The sequence below is a fragment of the Meriones unguiculatus genome, chromosome 10, assembly GCF_030254825.1.
Source record: "Meriones unguiculatus strain TT.TT164.6M chromosome 10, Bangor_MerUng_6.1, whole genome shotgun sequence".
In the NCBI taxonomy this organism is placed as follows: Eukaryota; Metazoa; Chordata; class Mammalia; order Rodentia; family Muridae; genus Meriones; species Meriones unguiculatus.
Window position 1 is genome coordinate 70,581,436 of NC_083358.1, and position 18,902 is coordinate 70,600,337.

At 40.8% G+C, this 18,902-nt stretch overlaps 1 long non-coding RNA gene across 1 annotated transcript in view; it reads right to left on the minus strand.

Annotated features, from left to right (window-relative positions):
* Nucleotides 1-439: 439 nt before the first annotated feature.
* Nucleotides 440-18,902, minus strand: part of LOC132656885 (uncharacterized) — a 65,376-nt gene continuing 46,913 nt past the window's right edge. Inside the window, exons 3-4 of the long non-coding RNA XR_009594667.1 lie at nt 1,125-1,170; nt 440-563 (exon numbers count right to left, since the gene is read on the minus strand). This is a non-coding gene — a long non-coding RNA (uncharacterized LOC132656885). The remainder of the gene's footprint in view (nt 564-1,124; nt 1,171-18,902) is intronic.

Sequence of the window (18,902 nt, forward strand, 5' to 3'; positions counted from 1 at the left end):
TGGACTTCAATTCCTGGGCTCAGGGTCCTCCTGCATCACAGCAACTGGTGGCATACTCACTGAGCCTGGCTCATAAAAAACATTTCAGCGTGGAAAAAAAAAAAACTCCAAATAAATCTAGCATGTTCACTTTATATCATATGCAAACAAAAATGCCAGAAACTGTAAACATATGTTTATTACATATTTTAACTTACCTAGAAATAACCTAGGGGCTAGGGGGCTGGATCAGTCTTAAGGTGCTTCCTACCCATGAAGACTTGAATTTGAATCCCTAGCATCTATGGAAATGGGAGAGGCAGTGATGCAAGCCAGTAATCCCAGTCCTGAGGAGGCAAAGACTGAAGAATCCCTGAGGCTTGCTGGTCAGCCACCCAAGTTGAATCGCTGAGTTCTAGGTTCTGGGAGAGAGCTTTTCTAAAAAATAAAGCTAAAAAAGCATGACGGTGGTCCGTGCCTTTAATCCCAGCATTAAAGAAGCAGAGGGAAGTGCATCTCTGAATTCGAGGCCATTCTGGTCTACAGAGTGAGTTCCAGAACAGTCCGGGCTACCCAAACAAACCCTGTCTCAAAACAAACAGACAAAAACAAAATAAAGAAAAATGCAAAACAGTTGGAAAAGACAGTCAATATGATCCCTGAAATCCATATGCACAAACATACATGTATACATGCACCCATACACTCGTGTTCACATGCACATAAACATGTACACACGCATATACCATACACACACAGAAACCCACAAAGAAGTAAGTAAACATCTAATCAATGAGTTCAGTATAGAATAACCTTAAGATTTCAAATTACTGAAGATTTTTAAAGCTAGGAGGGACTCACATAAATACCTGTATTTATCACCAAATTTATGCATTCTTACCATTTGTCCAAGTTAATCATGAAAATCTGGAGGCACTAAACAAAGACAGCCAGACATTCCCTAAGCATGCTCTTACATGTGGATATTCACATGAGTTTAACTTGCGGATCTCTACCAGGTTAAATACACTGGTACTTTGTCAACGAGCAGCTTTTGATTACAGCAACCTTGTTAAACAAAGCATATCCACTTAAGATTTTAGGAGTCATACAAATATTGACAAGCATTTGCTTCTTTAACTTACGGTTTGTGCTGCTGCCTGAGGTCATACTGCTGTCCTTGGGCCATGCCTAGGGGGTAGGGGGAGATATTGATGTGGGTGGCATGCTGCCACCTGAGACCCTGTTGATGTCTATGGTCCAGGGGCCTTGTTTGTGTCCATGCTCCTAGGAAGGGACAGGGGGAACACGTGTTCATGACTTGTGCGGAGGCCCATGACACACTTACTATGAAGAGCAAGAAGGCTGCTTTGGCAGTTAATGACTGCAGACACACAGTAAAGAGAGAAGGACATGGAAGCCTTCTGTGACAACTCCTACCCCAGCCCCCCAAAAAACATAACAGCCTAAAAAGGAAGGTATCACAGAGAACGCGTAGAAGGGCAGCCGGATGTCACCAGGGCACCAAGCCAGAAGTGCCTGCTTCTCCGCCAGAATGTCCAAGTGCTGGTTTCTGGGCTGAACCAGGTCAGTGGCAGCCAGGAGCTCGGGACCCTGAAACCAAACCAGAAGGCAGCGAGGTCCCTGCATGCCTTGGGTGAATCAGGTGGCTGCTTTGGGAACCGCTGGCAGCAGCGCTGCCTGCAAGAGGCAGAGATGAACAGCAGAGGCTCATGGTGGCTGGCTAGCTCTAGCGGTGACCACAGGGATTCTGCAGTGACCGCCTGTAGTCCTAAGGGAGAAGGGAGGCCTCTGTTTCCCAGTGCTATAGCTCAAAGGAAACAACCAGTCTAGGACATCCTTCAGTGAAGTAAATGATGCTCCCCATTTTATTTCATGAGAAACAGAGACTTACAAGCCTTGGGCAGTGGAGAAGAGCATCTCATTGGCTGGGACTTAGCATGCTGGCAATGCTCTGTTTGCTCAGGGGTGGGGGAGGCGGGAATAACAGGTGACAAGCTCCTGTGACTGACCACCTGGGGGTGGTGTCATGTGCTGCTGAGGCAGGCACAGAAGCAAGAAGAGAGCTTTCTCCCATATCTTCCACTCTCAGGATGAGATTTTAAATCTTAAGTTTGAGATTTCCAGGGTTTGAACAAGCTCCATCTCACTAAGCCATGCTTCCTGCCATGATGATAATGGATGAAACCTTTGAACCTGTAAGCCAGGCCCAATTAGAGTTGCCTTGGTCATAGTGTCTCTCCACAGAAATAAAACCCTGACTAAGACAATCATCTTCTAAATCAATAACCCTAAGAAATGCTTAACTGTGAATTTGCACTTTAAAAGTATGATTCTTTCATGAAATGAGGTAGGAATTTACACATAAAATTTCCAGGCAATGTGAAATTAAAAAAAAATTACTTTAATATAAACAACAATGGTCATCTAAAAAGAGAAATAGAAGGAAAGGTAGAGCTGAAAAGTTATATTAATCTTAAAAGTTAATCAATTGGATATAGAAATTGCAGTACATTTACACAATGGAATACTACATAGCAATTAAAAACAAGGAAATCATGAAATTTGCAGGCAAATGGAGGGAACTATAAAAGGTCATCTTGAGTGAGGTATCCCAGAAGCAGAAAGATACACATGGTATATACTCACTTATAAGTGAATACTAGACCTATAATATAGGATAAACATACCAAAATCTGTATACCTAAGGAAACTAAGCAAGAAGGAGGACCCTGGGTAAGATGCTCAGTCCTCATTCAGAAAGGCAAATAGGATAGACATTGAAAGAGGGAGAAAACAGGGAACAGGACAGGATCCTACCACACAGGGCCTCTGAAAGACTCTGCCCAGCAAGGTATTGAAGCAGAGGCTGAGACTCATAGCCAAACTTTGGGCAGAGTGCAGGGAATCTTAGGAAAGAAGGGGTGATAGAAAGATCTGGAGGGGACAGGAGCTCCCCAAGGAGAGCAACATAACAAAAAAATATGGGCCCATGTGTCTTTCCAAAGACCAATAGTCCAACCAAGGACCATGCATGGAGATAACCTAGAACCCCTGCACAGATGTAGCCCATGACAGCTAAGTCTCCAAGTGGGTTTCCTCGTAAGGGGAGTAGGGGCTGTCTGACATGAACTCAGTGGCTGGCTCTTTGATCACCTCCCCCTGAGGGTGGGGTGGTAGGTAGCCTTGCCAGGGCACAGAGGAAGACAATGCAGACAGTCCTGATGAGACCAGATAGGCTAGGGTCAGATGGAAGGGGAGGAGGACCTTCCCTATCAGTGGACTGGGGGAGAGGAAAGGGATGAGAAGAGGGAAAGAGGGTGGAATTGGGAGGGGACAAGGGAGGAGGCTACAGCTGGGATACAAAGTGAATAAACTGTAATAAATAAAAACTGATTAATATTTAAAAATCTTAAAAAATGTTAATTATCCTAAAGGTGTTCACGAACATTTAATTAGATACTCTGATTAGATATGTTAAGCTAGGCATACAGAACTAAAATTGAACTTTTTAAAAAGGCTCTAAGATAATACCATGAACTCGATTGTATGAAAGAATGTAGGGTAAATTATTTGCCAAACAAGAAAGGAATAGCTAAGCTATTCCTAAGGTTTCCAGCAGCCCTGTGATGGCTGTTTTCGGTTGTCACTGGACTGCATCCTGAATTAACCAAAATTCAAAAATAGATGGCATTCGTGTGATTGATTTCTGCTTAATTTAAGTTGGAAGATCTACTTCTAATTCAAATCTTTGAAGTAGAAAGACACACCTTTAACCTACATCTTTAATCTAGAGCTAATCTGGGCCATGCCTTCTGCTGGAAGTCTATATAGGGAGGCAGAAGAAGGAAGCGCCTGCTTGCTCTCACCTTGCTAGCAAGTCGATTCCTTCACTGACCTTACAGTTTTGGGATCCCAAAATACACTGAAGACCAGCTGAGACATCCAGTGTTGTAGAATGAGGAATTCTTGGCTTCCTGAATTTTCCTTTCATAACTAGCCTTGTAGGATTATTTGGACCACAGCCTGTAAGTGATTCTAATAAATCCCCTTTCCGGACACAAACAATCAAAGCTCAGTGTGTAGAGTGTTTCCCTAGTACAAGCCCTGGGTTGGATCCCCAGGATAAATTTGGGCACGGTGGCACACACCTATAATCCCAGAACTCAGGAGGTAAAGGCAGAAAGATTAGAGGTTCAAGATCCTCTTTAGCTGTGTATAAAGTTCCAGGCATGGACCCTAGAGAGAGGAAGAGAAAAGAGAGAGAGAGCACGTAGGGATACCAAATGATACCATCGAGGAAGATGTAAAGCTGTAAAGATGTAAAGAGTCGTCCTTCATTTGATTTCTTCACTTTTCTAATTATAACATAAAAAGCTAACAAGGGTGTCAAGTCTTGCTTCTCCCAAAGTGGTTCCTTTTATTTTAAATTTCTGTTCCTTCTTTTATCAAAGGCTCCATTCCCCAACAACTAGCCCTTTCTTTCCTCTTTAGCTAGTGACTTTTCTTTCATATCAGCTTCTGTGCCTCTTACTGGTATAATTATCTTGCTCAACCCTTAGGTCATCTCCTCCCACTGTGCCTGAACTTATCCTGCACATTTTGTGCAATGTGATGAGAATCAAGACAATGGCTTCAGACCTCCTAAGTCTGAACTCCCAGATAAGCCCATAAAGTTCCTCCGGATTCCCAGAAAAGAGGAATCCTATATCGGACTTTACCTGTTCCCTGCCGTCCCTTTCTCCTCCTCTCCACATCTTCTAATCACAGTTTCCCCATTCACATTAAAGGATAAACACAAAGAACTAAAATTAAGAGATAACTGACAGGCATTATTTGCTCTTTGGCCCTCTCTTCCATCCACCTTGATATAACTGGCTTATTAACAAGCTTTTTCGTCTTAATTTATGTAAGGACTTGGAAATCAAAACTTCAGACAGCAACTGTTCATTTTGAGCACCAGAATCAGCTTTGATCTGCAAAAGACACTTGATGAAGAGTTTCACATCTAGTTTTCTCCCAGATGTACCCCTCCTCATTGTGGGACGGTTCCAGAAACGGCAGCGTTTACTCTCACTGCTAAAAGTTCATCTACAGCTGGGGGGGGCAATAGAGCCCCATTTGAAAGAGCTCTTCTCTGGGAAATGCATCACAGACAGGTTCGATAAAAGGCCTCCTGCACACTACGGAGGGAAAAGCGAAGAACTAAGAGTTGTACAGTCTGAATTCTCATAACTATGTGAAGAGTTTTGTAGCCTCTCAGTGGGACTGCCTCAGCTTCTCTGTGCATTTCAGATCTTTGATATAGGAGTGAGCTGAAATTTTACAAAAAAAAAGAAAAAAATTAAGAAGTTGTGTAAGCTTCAACTCTACTTACAACTGAAATTTCAAACTGACCAGACCAGGTCAAGAGGTGTTTTTAATATGATGGTTGGAATTGGCAACCTTATTTACCCATGTGTACACACGTAACAACATCAAACAAGAGAAATAGTGTGTCTTCTCTAGATTGGAAAATTACCTTTTGGTGGGATTAGAAAGCTCACTTCAGAAAGCAGTGTGCTCTCTTTTCCTTTCTTTTATGCCTGTATAGAATTAGTCATTGTGTCATTAAAAAAAAAAAAAAAAACGCCAATTCTTCCTAGGTTTACTTCTTTTTTTTTGTTTGTTTGTTTTTTAATTCAATTTTTATTTTTATATTAATTACAGTTTATTCACTTTAAATCCCAGCTGTAGCCTCATCCTTCATTCTCTCCCAATCCCACCCTCCTTCCCTCATCTCCTCCCATGCCCCTTTCCAAGTCCACTGATAGGGGAGGACCACCTCCCCTTCCATCTGACCCTGGCTTATCAGGTCTCATCAGGACTGGCTGCATTGTCCTCCTCTGTGGCGTGACAAGGCTGCTCCCCCACAGGGTGGGGTGGGTAGTCAAAGAGTAAGCCACTGAGTTCATGTCAGAGACAGTCCCCGTTTCCCTTACTAGGGAACCCACTGGACACTGAGCTGCCATGGGCTACATCTGTGCAGGGGTTCTAGATTATCTCCATGAATGGTCCTTGGTTGTAGTATCAGTCTCAGAAAAGACCTGTGGGCTCAGATTTCTTGATTCTGTTGCTCTCCTTGTGGAGCTCCTGTTCTATTCATGTCCCACTATCTCCCCCTTGTTTCATAAGATCCCCTGCGCTCTGCCCAAAGTTTGGCTATGAGTCTCAGCATCTGCTTTGATATCTGCTGTGTAGAGTCTTTCAGAGGCCCTCTGTGGTAGGCTCCTGTCCTGTTCCCTGTTTTCTCCTTCTTCTAATATCAATCCCATTTGTCTTTCTGAGTGAGGATTGATCATCTTACCCAGGGTCCTCCTTCTTGCATAGCTTCTTTTTATTTTTTTTAAGATTTATTTATTATTTATACAACATTCTGCCGGCACACCAGATCTTACTATAGAGGGTTATGAGCCATCTATAGTAATTGGGAATTGAACTCAGGACATTTGGAAGAACAGTGAGTGTTCTTAACCTCTAAGCCATCTCTCCTGCCCCCCTTGCATAGCTTCTTTAGGTGTACAGATTTTAGTATGCTTATCCTATATTATAGGCCTAGTATTCACTTATAAGTGAGTATATACCATGTGTGTCTTTCTGCTTCTGGGATACCTCACTCAGGATGATTTTTTTTTTCTAGTTCCCACCATTTGCCTGCAAATTTCATGATCTCCTTGTTTTTAATTGCTGGGTAGTATTCCATCGTGTAAATGTACCACAATTTCTTTATCCAATCTTCAGTTGAGGTACATCTGGTTGTTTCCAGGTTCTGGCTATTACAAATAAAGCAGCTATGATCATGGTTGAGCAAATGTCCTTGTATTCTTGAGCATCTTTTGGATATATGCCTAGGAGTGGTATAGCTGGATCTTGAGGAAGCACTATTCCTAATTGTCTGAGAAAGCGCCAGATTGATTTCCAAAGTGGTTGTACAAGTTTACATTCCCACCAGCAATGGAGGAGAGTTCCCCTTTCTCCACATCCTCCAACATGTGTTGTCATTTGAGTTTTTGATCTTAGCCATTCTGATGGGTGTAAGGAGAAATCTCAGGGTCATTTTGATTTGCATCTCCCTTATGACTAAGGACGTTGAGCATTTCTTTAAGTGTTTCTCTGCAGAAAATTCTCTGTTTAGATATGTACCCCATTTTTTAATTGGATTGCTTGATTTATTGCTTTTTAACTTCTTTAGTTCTTTATATATTCTGGATATTAGTGCTCTGTCAGATATAGGGTTGGTGAAGATCCTTTCCAAGTCTATAGCCTGTTGTTTTGTTCTGGCAACAGTGTCCTATGCTTTGCAGACACTTTTCAGGTTCATGAGGTCCCATTTACTGATTGTTGCTCTTAGAGCCTGTGCTGTTGGTGTTCTGTTAGGGAAGTTGTGTCCTGTGCCAATGAGTTCAAGGCTCTTCCCCACTTTTTCTTCTAACTGACTTAGTGTATCTGGTTTTATGTTGAGGTCTTTGATCCAATTGGACTTTAGCTTTGTGCAGGGTGATAAATATGGATTTATTTGCATTTTTCTACATGTAGACATCCAGTTAGACCAGCACCATTTGTTGAAGATGCTTTTTTCCATTGAATGGTTTTGGCTTCTTTGTCAAAAATCAAGTATCCGTAGGTGTGTGGATTTATTTCTGGGTCTTCTATTTGGTTCCATTGATTCACCATTCTGTTTCTACGCTAATACCATGCAGTTTTTATTACTATTGCTCTGTAGTACAGCTTGAGATCAGGGATGGAGATACCTCCAGATGATCTGTTGTTGTACAGGATCATTTTGGCAATTCTGGATTTTTTGTTTTTCCATGTGAAGTCGAGAATTATTCTTTCAAGGTCTGTACTTCGTATTAATTTTTTTAATTAAAATATAATCATATGATTTCCCTGATTCCTTATCCTTCCTCCAATCAATCCCATATCTGACCCCTCCCTCTTAAATTCATGTTTTTTTTTCTTTAATTTGTATTACTTCATAATATATAGTTAAATTTATATGCATGAATTTATAAATACAGCACACTGGCTCAGGTTAATGCTGCCTGTAAGTGGGTGATCTCAGGGCTGACCGCTTGATATTGGATAACCAATTTTTCAATAATCGGGGTTCTTAGATGCATGTAGTTCTTTGTTTAGGAGTGAGATCCCACAAAATTTTCCCCTTCTCTGTTAGTGTGTCTATTGATGTTGTCTGGGTGTGACTCAGAGAGTCACACTGTTGAGGTACCACCTTCCCTGTCATTTCTAGAAAACACGATCTTAACACAGCTTTTTTTTTTTTCTGGCTCTTAAAATCTTCCCACCCCCATTGTCATCAGAAAGGCTTCACCCAGCAACTGATGGAAGCAGATGCAGAGACCCACACCCAAGCATTAGGCAAAGCTTGGGGAGCACCATGGGAAGAGGGGCTCTAGGAGGCAGATGAGTGGAGGACACCTGAGAACGTGGCCCGCAGAATGAACCAAGCACGGCTCCCAGGGGCTGGCTGCTGGGGGCTGGTTCGCAGAGACCGAAGCCACAATCGCGGAACCGACAATCACGGAACCTGTATGAGTCTAAAACAGGACCTCTGCATATGTTAGGATTGTGTAGCTTGGGGTTCTTGTGGTACTCCTAACTGAAGAAGTGTTCAAGTCTGGTGTCCTTGACTGTCTTGTAGAAATCTACAGTATAATTCTTCATCCAAGCCAAACACGTTTACTCTCTTCCTCAGAGTAACAAATTCACTTAATACTGAGGTCGGGGAATTAAATTAGATAAGATTTTTTTTCGTGTTAAAAGAGGTCCAAATATTTACTCAGAAAAAAATATGATTCTTAATTTTAGCCAAAAGCAGGAAAAAAAATGAGTGCTGTGTTCCAAAGCCTACTACCTAGACTCCTCTCCTCTAAAAGCCAAATGTGCTGCTACAATGACACTCACTTTAGAAAATGATGGCATTCAGATGCTCTCCTAGTTCAATGTCTCCTTTGTAAATTTGGGTAAAGACAAAACAAAAAGGAAGGATGGTGATATGAGTTTGATAGTGTGTTTGATTCACTGAATTACAGCCTCATTTTCTTCAACATATTCCTATAAGTTAAAAAACGTGATTATGTGTCAAATTAAAATTTCCACATCTTTGTTTTTGAACTACCTTGAGGTAGAACTATCTCTCTGAGCTTTTACCAAAGAAGAAGAGCTGAGTCTGTAAACCCTTTGTTTGTTAGGGAGCAAGATTCCCTCAAGGCCAGAACTTTCATGCTCCATAAAACTGCAATTGTGCCCTCCCACCAGTGAAAACAGTGAGTTCAAGATAATGAACAACTCAGTGAAGTCTGGGCAGCCCACTGTTTTGCAGAATAATACCCAGAAAGTACTACTAGCTTAGATAGCTTTATTATAAAACATCACTATTTCATTAACTACTAAATATGTTATCAAAACAGTAAGCAGTCAACCCAAAATAAAGTCATCCAAAATCTTTAATCTGAAGTATCTAAAGCTAAAAGATGGGGATGGTCTCCAAGCTGGTTTCTTTCTATTTGATCCATAAAAAGTTAATTACAAAGCAAACTTTTTGCCAACATTGTACCAAAGTTTTCAGTCTTTAGAATATAAAATTGTTCTTGTTTTGTTATTTGTGTGTTATTCTAGGATTTGAGTTTCTTAAAAAGACCAAAAAAAAAAATCTTAAAACAAACAGGAAGACAAAATTGATTTGTCATACACAGAGCTCAAAACAAAAACTCAGTGCTGATAAATGTTGGTATCCTTTAAGCTTGTTTTTATCATCACAGGGACTTGTAAAGTATTGATTATGTAATTAATTATGTAGGCATTAAATATAATAACATAATAGACCAATAATATATTCAATATCTTTAGCGTAACCAAGGCCAGAAAGAAATAACAGAAAAATGACAATGATCAGGAAAGGAAGAGAAGTGTGGGCCTTCCAATCCTCATGCATTGCACCTGGTCCTGAGGGCAGCACAGAACCAAAGGACAGAGCAGGAAGCCACCCCAGACAGGACCCGGGGTTTAGGATAATAAAAGCACCTTGGTATCGGTGTGGTTTTTACTCATCTGCTCTCCGCTGACACTTTAAAATTCCATGCTTATGGAGATAAAACCAATGCCCTGAACAAAAATGTTATCTATAATTATTCTCCTGAATCCACAGGGCATAGAGTGACATCATAACTCTGGGATAATTTGCCCTGTGGGGAAGGTGTGGTCAAAACCTACAGTAAACAATATTCTCACCATATCACTCAGATTAATGCAATCTTGGGCAACTGCCACCAACTTCTGACATGTTACATTCCTCAAACAGCCTTTATGTGAGTCATTATCTGACAGTCCAACCCTAGTAGGTAAACATCTGAAAAATTAATTTATTGCTTTAACCAAACAAGAATACTTTACACAGAGTCTAAATTCTTAAATTTCAGGAACAAATTTAAGTCAGAGAAGTATTTTTATTTTGTTTAAAACAAAGGCTAAAATTTAATATTATAAACAATATTGGTTTTGAGCTTGTAGCCCCTCAACCTTTTGATATAAATATTAACATAGATGGTAAACCCCACTACCAACTGACCAATTGACCTATGTTTGAGAAACCAACAAACTGGAAGAGAGTCCATGCTGACTGGGCTTCTTGCCAAACAGCCCAGGTTAAAGTACAAAGAGGCTGCAGCATTTGATCGGCCTGTGCAGCCTCGGTGACAACCAGTATGCTTGCTCACAGTGTTGCTGCTTTTGCTGCTATTTTAAAACTGTTCCGATCACTGTGGTTTTGGTTTTTTTAATTGATGTTTAATACCTTGAAAAAACAACCCTCTCCTCTCTCTCTCTCTCTCTCTCCCCCCCCCGTGTGTGTGTGTGTGTGTGTGTGTGTGTGTGTGTGTGTCCCCTTCAAGGCCTCCTGTATGTATACACAACACTCACTGTAAGGCTGAACTACACACACACACACACACACACACACACACACACACACCCTCACGTACGTGCGCTTGGAGGTTTTGTTGTTGTTTTTCAGTCCTTCAGATGGATCCCAGGGCCTTACACAGGCTGGGCAAACACTTTACTGCTGAGCTCTACTCCCCCGCCCACCCAGCTCTTTTATATGTTTATTTTTGCACATGATCTCACTAGGTGTTAGAAAGTCCTCCAACTTGGAATCCTTTTGTCTTGACCTCCCATGTTGAATTAGCTAGCAGGCATGTGTCCCAAGCCTTGTTAAAATGTTAAAATTCTATTCATTTCAATTTTGTATTAACTACATTAAAAAAAAAATTTTTTTTTAGAAAGACCTGTTCAGACAACCCACAGGCTCTTAGCTATTATGTGACTATATTGAACATTAAGTGTGTGATGAAAGAGGTTCTTTGACCAGGAAATGCCGTTGTGCTGATTGTTTTTTTGTCACACTTGACACAAACCTAGACATATCTGGGAAGAATGAATCTAAGTTGAGAAAATGCCTCATAAAACTGGCATCTAGGTAAATCTACAAAGCGTTGTCTGGATTAATGATTACTGTGGGAGGGCCCAGACCATTGCAGGTCAGGCTACCCTGGACAAATGGTTCTGAATGGTATGAAAAGGCAAACCAAGGCATGAGAAGCAAGCCAGTGAATAGACTCCCCTAGGGCCTCTGAATTAGCTCCTGCCTTCAGGTTCCTACCCGTTTGAAGTTATGCCCTGACTTCCCTCAGTGGTGGACTGTAATGTGTAAGCTAAACCTTTCCTCCTCTCCAGGTTGTTTTGGTCATATTGTTTTATCACAGACAATCACTGATAAATATTATGAGTATTTAAGGAGATTATATATAAAATACACTGTATATTCTTAGTTGATGTTCAATATATGTATGTATGTGAGAGAGAGAGTGTGTGTGTGTTTGTGTATGTGTGTGTACATCTCAAGCACTATACTGTACTTCCATTCTTTCAGCTATCTTCCTCTTTCCAGGACCATGATGCCGTAAGAGCAGTATCGGTGATGATTATGACATCATCACTTTATGATCCAGGCATGGTGGTACATATCTATAATCCCATCACTCAGAGAGCAAAGCAGAAAGATTTTTGCAAGGCAAGGGCTACTCTGGATTCCATCATGAGATCCTGTCTAAAGCAGAAACAAAGAGGAAAAAAAAGTTTCTTTTTCGTTGAGAAAATAAAGTTATGTGTTCCTTATCAAAAAGGTACATTCTAAGACATGGCTCATTAAGTGATTTCCCATCATGTGAATACCACAGAGTACACAAGCTAAAATGGACACTTTGTCACCAGTTCATGTACTCAAAAAAGAAAAAAAAAAAACCTTGGTCTCACATTTCTTGAACTTTGATCCTCTTGCCTCCGTCTCACTAGTGCAGGGATTTCAGTCATGCATCACCAGGCCGGTTATATAGTACCAGTAATTGAACCCAGCACTTCATGCATACCAGGCAGGCATTCTACTGAGTTAAATCCCAAGCCCTAGTGGAGCTCCTTTAGTGGCACTTGTCTTAGTTACTGTTCTGTTGCCTTGAAGAGGCATCATGACCAAGTCAACTTACAGAAGAAAACATTTAACTGGGGGCTGGTTACAGCTTCAGTGCGTTAGTCTATTGTTGTCCTGGTGGGGAATGTTGGCAGCAGGAAGGCACAGTGCTGGAGAAGTAACAGAGCTACATCCTGATCTGTAGGCAGCCAGCAGAGAGAGAGACTAAGACCAGCGTGGGTATTTGAAACCTCAGAGCCCCAGTGACACACATTCTCCAACAAGGCCACACCTCCTAATCCTTCCCAAACAGTTCCACTAACTGAGAACCAAACATTTAAACATGTGAACCTATGGGTCATTCTCATTAAAATGTCATATATGTTGTCCATAACTGGCTACAACTAATTTACTCAACTGCATATATACTCAGAAAAGAAGTATTTTCTTCCTATTAATGAGTCTACAGGCCACTCTTACCTGAATTGCAGTTTCTCTCCTATAATAATAGTAAGTGAATTTTCTGAGCCCTGACCTCCCAGTATGGATACAATGGACTCCTTCCTCTCTTTTCTATTCAAGGTCTTCTTATCACATTATCCCTTTTCTTCTTGTTACATCATTGATTTTCATCCATGCAGCAGAACAGAAAACATCTCTTACCAGTTTTTTACTCTTTAGCGACCTTAAGTTACCACTCTATTTGTTGTAAGTTAAACTGCACTTGACCTCACTTGGAAATAGGGTCAACTACATGCAAGTAGTCAAGAAGGGGTCAGAGTGGGATAGGGTGGACCCTGACACACTCTGATTGGTGTCATAAGAAGATAAGTGAAGACAAAGGAAACAGGAAAGGTGAAAACTCCATGAAGATGAAGGTAGAAATGAAAGGAGGCAATGGAAAGCCACAAAACGCTAAGGGTTGGGGATACCCTAGTCAAAGCTAAGAAGAGACAAGCAAAGATCCCCTGAAGCTTTCAGAGGGAGCAGTCTTGGCAAGCACTAGATTTGAGGCATCTGATCACGTATATAACAGTAACATGGCCACTGTGCCAAACTATTCAGTTTTTGTCCCCTTGTCCCAGCAACCCTAGGAAATAACATATCACCAGTTGCTAATTCCATGAGCAGACAGTGCATTCCTTTATCTCTTAAAAGTCCCCTTGGACTGACATTTATTACTCTGCTTCCTTCTAAAAACAAATCTAGTGAATGAGACCCCTCAGGATTGTCATCACCGCTTACACCCTCACCCTTCACCAATGCTTTCACCCTGGTACAGATCCCCATCTCTCTTCATTTTCCAAAAGCTTCTTTGTCAAGGTGGCTCACTAGAGCTCAATATTTTTTAAGATTTATGTGTATGCGTATAGGGGCTTTTTGCCTGTTTGTCTGTCTGTCCGTCTATCTGTCTGTGTGTGTGTGTGTGTGTGTGTGTGTGTGTGTGTGTCTTCTGGAACTGGAGTTACAGATGATCATTAGCTGCCATTTGGATGCTGGGAACTGAAGCTGGGCCCTCTGCAAGAGCAACAAGTGCTGTGCTAACCACTTAGTAATCTCTCTACACCCTATGTCAATTTTGTTTACGACAAAAACTACTGTATATTTCATTCTTGATGTAGGCACTGCCTTTTTCTCACCAGAAACTACAAAAGGCAACAGGACAACTTGTTTTTCCACCGTATTCTAGGCTCTGGCACTCATTATATTTTCTATGAAAACTGACAAGAAAAATGCATTTGCTTTCAGATTTCTAGTTACAGGCAGCAACTTTGACTTCCAATTGGACTTACGCACACTCTGTTTAAGGATGCTTAAAATCTTGCAAGAATTTTGCTATAGTTTTTTTAAGAATTTGACAGATACTAAAGAAAAGTTTGCATGCTTTGCTAGCATATCATCAACTATATTCTATCCCAATATAAGCCGGAATGTCTTTAAACTTTATCTATTGATGTTAATATTCACGCTATTTATTAGGAAATGGGGGATGCTTAACTCATATTACAGATTTAGAAATTAAGCATGAAAAAGCCCAAGAGTTTTTCTGTAATATTTAAGTGGCTAAAGCCATCACCAGCTCTTAGCTGGGTAACTTACTCTCCTCCACTGATCTCCATGCCTTGCAAATTGCCCCCGACCAAGTTGTTCTACACAGGGAAGGCAGCATGTACTTTCTAAATGGACTGTCTGGTCCTACTTACTTACTCATAAAAACCTTCAGTTATCCCCTATTGTCATTCTCATGACTGTCAACATCTTTACTGAGACCAACTTGTCCCACTGCGGTCTCATCTTTTCCCCCATTTCAAACGTCTTACAGGATGAACTAAACATTTGGAATCACTTTCAGGTCTTTGGACAGCCATATGGCCTCTAGCTCAAGACCTCTGCATGTTACTTCCTTCTCTTGAAACATCCTTCACTGATATCCATCACCACATCTCTCATCACATGTCAAGTTTAGATGATACACACTTTTTTTTATTTAATTTTATTTACATTTTATTAACTGTATCCCAGGTGTATCCTGCTCCCTTATTCCCTCCCAATCCCACCCTCCCTCCCTGGTACACACTTTTAAAAACCTTCCTTGGTGTTAAGTTTTGCCTAGGTCTCTCCTTATGTGTTCTTAAAGTATATTAAGAATGAAACATAAGAAAACTTGAGTGTTATTAACTATTTTTAATGACAAAAACTGACAGTTGTTCAAAACACAAGAAACTAAAACAAACCAGAACAAAGCTAAGGTAAAAATCTAGGACCCCCCCCAAAAAAGCATCTTAAGAAATATCCCCCATCCTGACTGAGGTAAGCCAGAAACAGAAAGGCACCCATGGTATACACTCATTTGGAAGCAGATATTAGTCATATAATATAGGATAGCCATACTAAAATCTACAGACCTAAAGAAGCTAAATAAGGAGGATGCTTAAATCTCATTCAGAATAGCAAACAGGATAGACACCAGAAGTGGTCAAAGAGAGGAAGCAGGATGGGAGCCTACTTTAGAGGGTCCTCTGAAAGGCTCCACCCAACAGGGGATGGAAGCAGATGCTGAGACTCAGGGCAGCATGCTGGGGGTAGAAGGACCTGGAGGGGACAAGAGCCCCACAAGAGACTAACAAAGCTTAAATCCCAGGCGGAGCTACAGAGACTGATGCACCAACCAAGGACCATGCATGGAGAGGACCTACACTCCTGCTCAGATATGGCCAATTGGCAGCTCAGTCTCCATGTGGATCTCTGAGTGAGGGGAGCAGGGGCTGCCTCTGTCATGAACTCAGGTGCCTGCTCTGTGATCACTTGCCCCTGGTGATGTGGCCTTACCAGGCCACAGGGGAAGAGAATCCAGACAGTCCTGATGAGACTTGATAAACTATGGGCAAATGGCAGAGGAGGAAAACTCCCCCTTTCAGTAGACTAGGGGAAGGGATAGGAGGGAAGAGGGAGGAACTGGGAGGAATTGAGGGAAAAGGATTCAATCAAAATATATAATGAATAAATTGTAAAAAATAAAAGTAAAAAATAAAATATTCTTTAACACACACACACACACACACACACACACACACACCTCCCCTACCATTGTTACCATAAACAAGGATGCACACTACTCAAGGTTTTTAAAAAGATGTTATTTCTTAGAAAATAATCTTTAAAGTTATGATACAGAACAGTTGTTTCCAAATAAAAATAACAACAGCTCAGCCCTATACACTGATAAATATTTAAGACCTTTTAATGAAATTGTTATACGTCCTGACCTCATGGAATGGCCCCACTTCTTCAGGGTCCCACAACTTCTCATATGACGACCTGATAGAGTTATTGTCATCATGATATGAGAAATCTAGCACAGGTGCTTTGACCATAAGCAAGTTCTGGTTTGGTTCCAAAAGGAGCTAATGAACTCAGACAGTTTCACAAATGTTATTCTCTCGTTTATTTAACAAATATTTTTGGAATGTCAGTCATGCGCTCTTGGCTATACTTAGGGAGTTGCCTGTGAACATAAACAGACTAAAATCTTGCCTTTCAAGACTCAGGTTTTTGCAAGAGTAGAATGAAATAGCATTTACAGCCTATTTTCAAAGCACTTAAACAGTGAGTCACTGTGTACTTATTGACACATTCTCCCAAAAGCAAAATTTTAACAACTGAAAATAAGTACATGTAATGTTAAATGTGGAAAATCTAAAAAAAAAAAAATTGCATAAACAGAGAGATGCCCAAGTTTATAAAAATACAGTAGAAGCATACAAACATATAGTGACAGGTAACAGACAAACAGATGGATAGACAGATGGATAGACATATAGATATGAGGAACACAGAGCATCTAGATGTGCTCTAATGATTACCAGTATTATCTTTAAGGTGCAGTTACTAGTAGTATTTATTTTCTTTTTTATTGTTTCTGTACTTCTAAAAATTTCATAATGAATACGAAAGTAGTAGCAGATGGATACTCCACTGTATTCTTTTTTTATATACCTTAAAACACTTTGTTTTTTTCTTTTTTTAAATTAATTACAGTTTATTCATTTTGTATCCTAGCTGTAGCCCCCTCCCTCGTCTCCTCCCAATCCCACCCTCCCTGTCTTATCTCCTCCCATGCTCCTCCCCAAGTCCACTGATAGGAGAGGTCCTCCTCCCCTTCCATCTGACCCTAGCCTATAAGGTCTCATCAGGACTGGCTGCATTGTCTTCCTCTGTGGCCGGCAAGGCTGCTCCCCCATCAGGGGGAGGTGATCAAAGAGCCAGACACTGAGTTCATATCAGAGACAGCCCCTGTTCTGCTTACTAGGGAACCCACTTGAAGACTTAGCTGCCATGGGCTACATCTGTGCAGGGGTTCTAGGTTATCTCCATGCATGGTCCTGGGTTGGAGTATCAGTCTTAGGAAAGACCCCTAGGCCCAGATATTTTGGTTCTGTTGTTCTCCTGGAGGAAATCCTATCCCCTCCAGGTTTTTCTATCTGCCTTCTTTCATAGGATTCCGTGCACTCTGCCCAAAGTTTAGCTATGTGTCTCAGCATGCTTTGATACCGTGCTGGGTAGAATCTTTCAGAGGCTCTCTGTGGTGGGCTCCTGTCCTATTCCCTGTTTTCTCTCTCTCCCAATGTCTATCCCCTTTGCTTTTCTGAATGAGAATTGACCATCTTATCCGGGTCCTCCTTCTTGCTTAGCTTCTTTAGATGTACAGATTTTAGTATGTATTCTTTAAATGCAAAGCAAAATAGCTGAAACGTAGCTTTAGTAATAATTGATGGAACCTTGAGACAATCAATACACTCTTTAGAGAAATAGAAAATAGCTATTAAATGGGATATTATTTGGTGATAAAAAATGAATTTGTAGGGCTGGAAAGATGGTTCAGTGGTTAAGAGCACTATCTTCTCTTCCAAAGGAGCCAGGTTCAATTCCCAGCACCCACATGGCAGCTCACAGCAGTCTGTAATGTCAATTCCAAGGGGTCTAACACCTTCACACTGATGCTCATAAAATAAAATTTAAAAAAAATGAATTTCTAAATCCACAAAAAGTCATTGAGAAACTTAAGTTATGTTAGCTAAAAAAATAAAAACAGACCATTTGAAAAGGTTATGTAGCTCGCCAGCAAGATGGCTGAGCAGCATACAAAATTATTGCCAAGCCTGACCACCTGAGCTCCATTCCCAGGTTCCACATGATGGAAAAAGAGAACCAACACCTGCAAGTTATCTTCTGACCTTCACATGTACACCATTATGTGTATACACACACACACACACACACATACACACACACACACACACACACACACACACACACTAGAAATGAAAGAAAAGAAAGGCTACCTGCTTCATAATTCTAATCAGTGGATACTCTATGACATGTTAACTACTGCAAAATTCCTATCTTGGAAAAGAGAAAACTAGATCAGGAAGTCTAGAGAAGAAGGAGAGTGAGGGAAGGTGATTTGGAGGGGTGAATAGAGCACAGAAGCTTTGTGAAACCATTCAATACAGTATCCTGTTGAAAAGTATTCAACAGGATACTGTACTGCTGAAGACCTACCTGCCATTACAGATCATCCAAACCCCAAAGTCTAAAGTGAAACATGACCTTTACTGTAAACTATAGGTTTGAGTTAATAGCAATATGTCTTGCTGGCTGTGGTGACACATACTTGTAATCCTGGTTCTTAGGAGGCTGAGGCAGGAGGGTTGGTGTCAATTCAAAGCCAGGCTGAGAAATATAGATACTCTGAAATAATAACAATAATAATAATAAGCAAAATTTAGTACACCAATAGTGGCTCACAAGTTGTAACAAATATGTCAAAGTAATAAAACCTGGAGTAAAGCAGGTTCCTTATATCTTTGTATTTTCT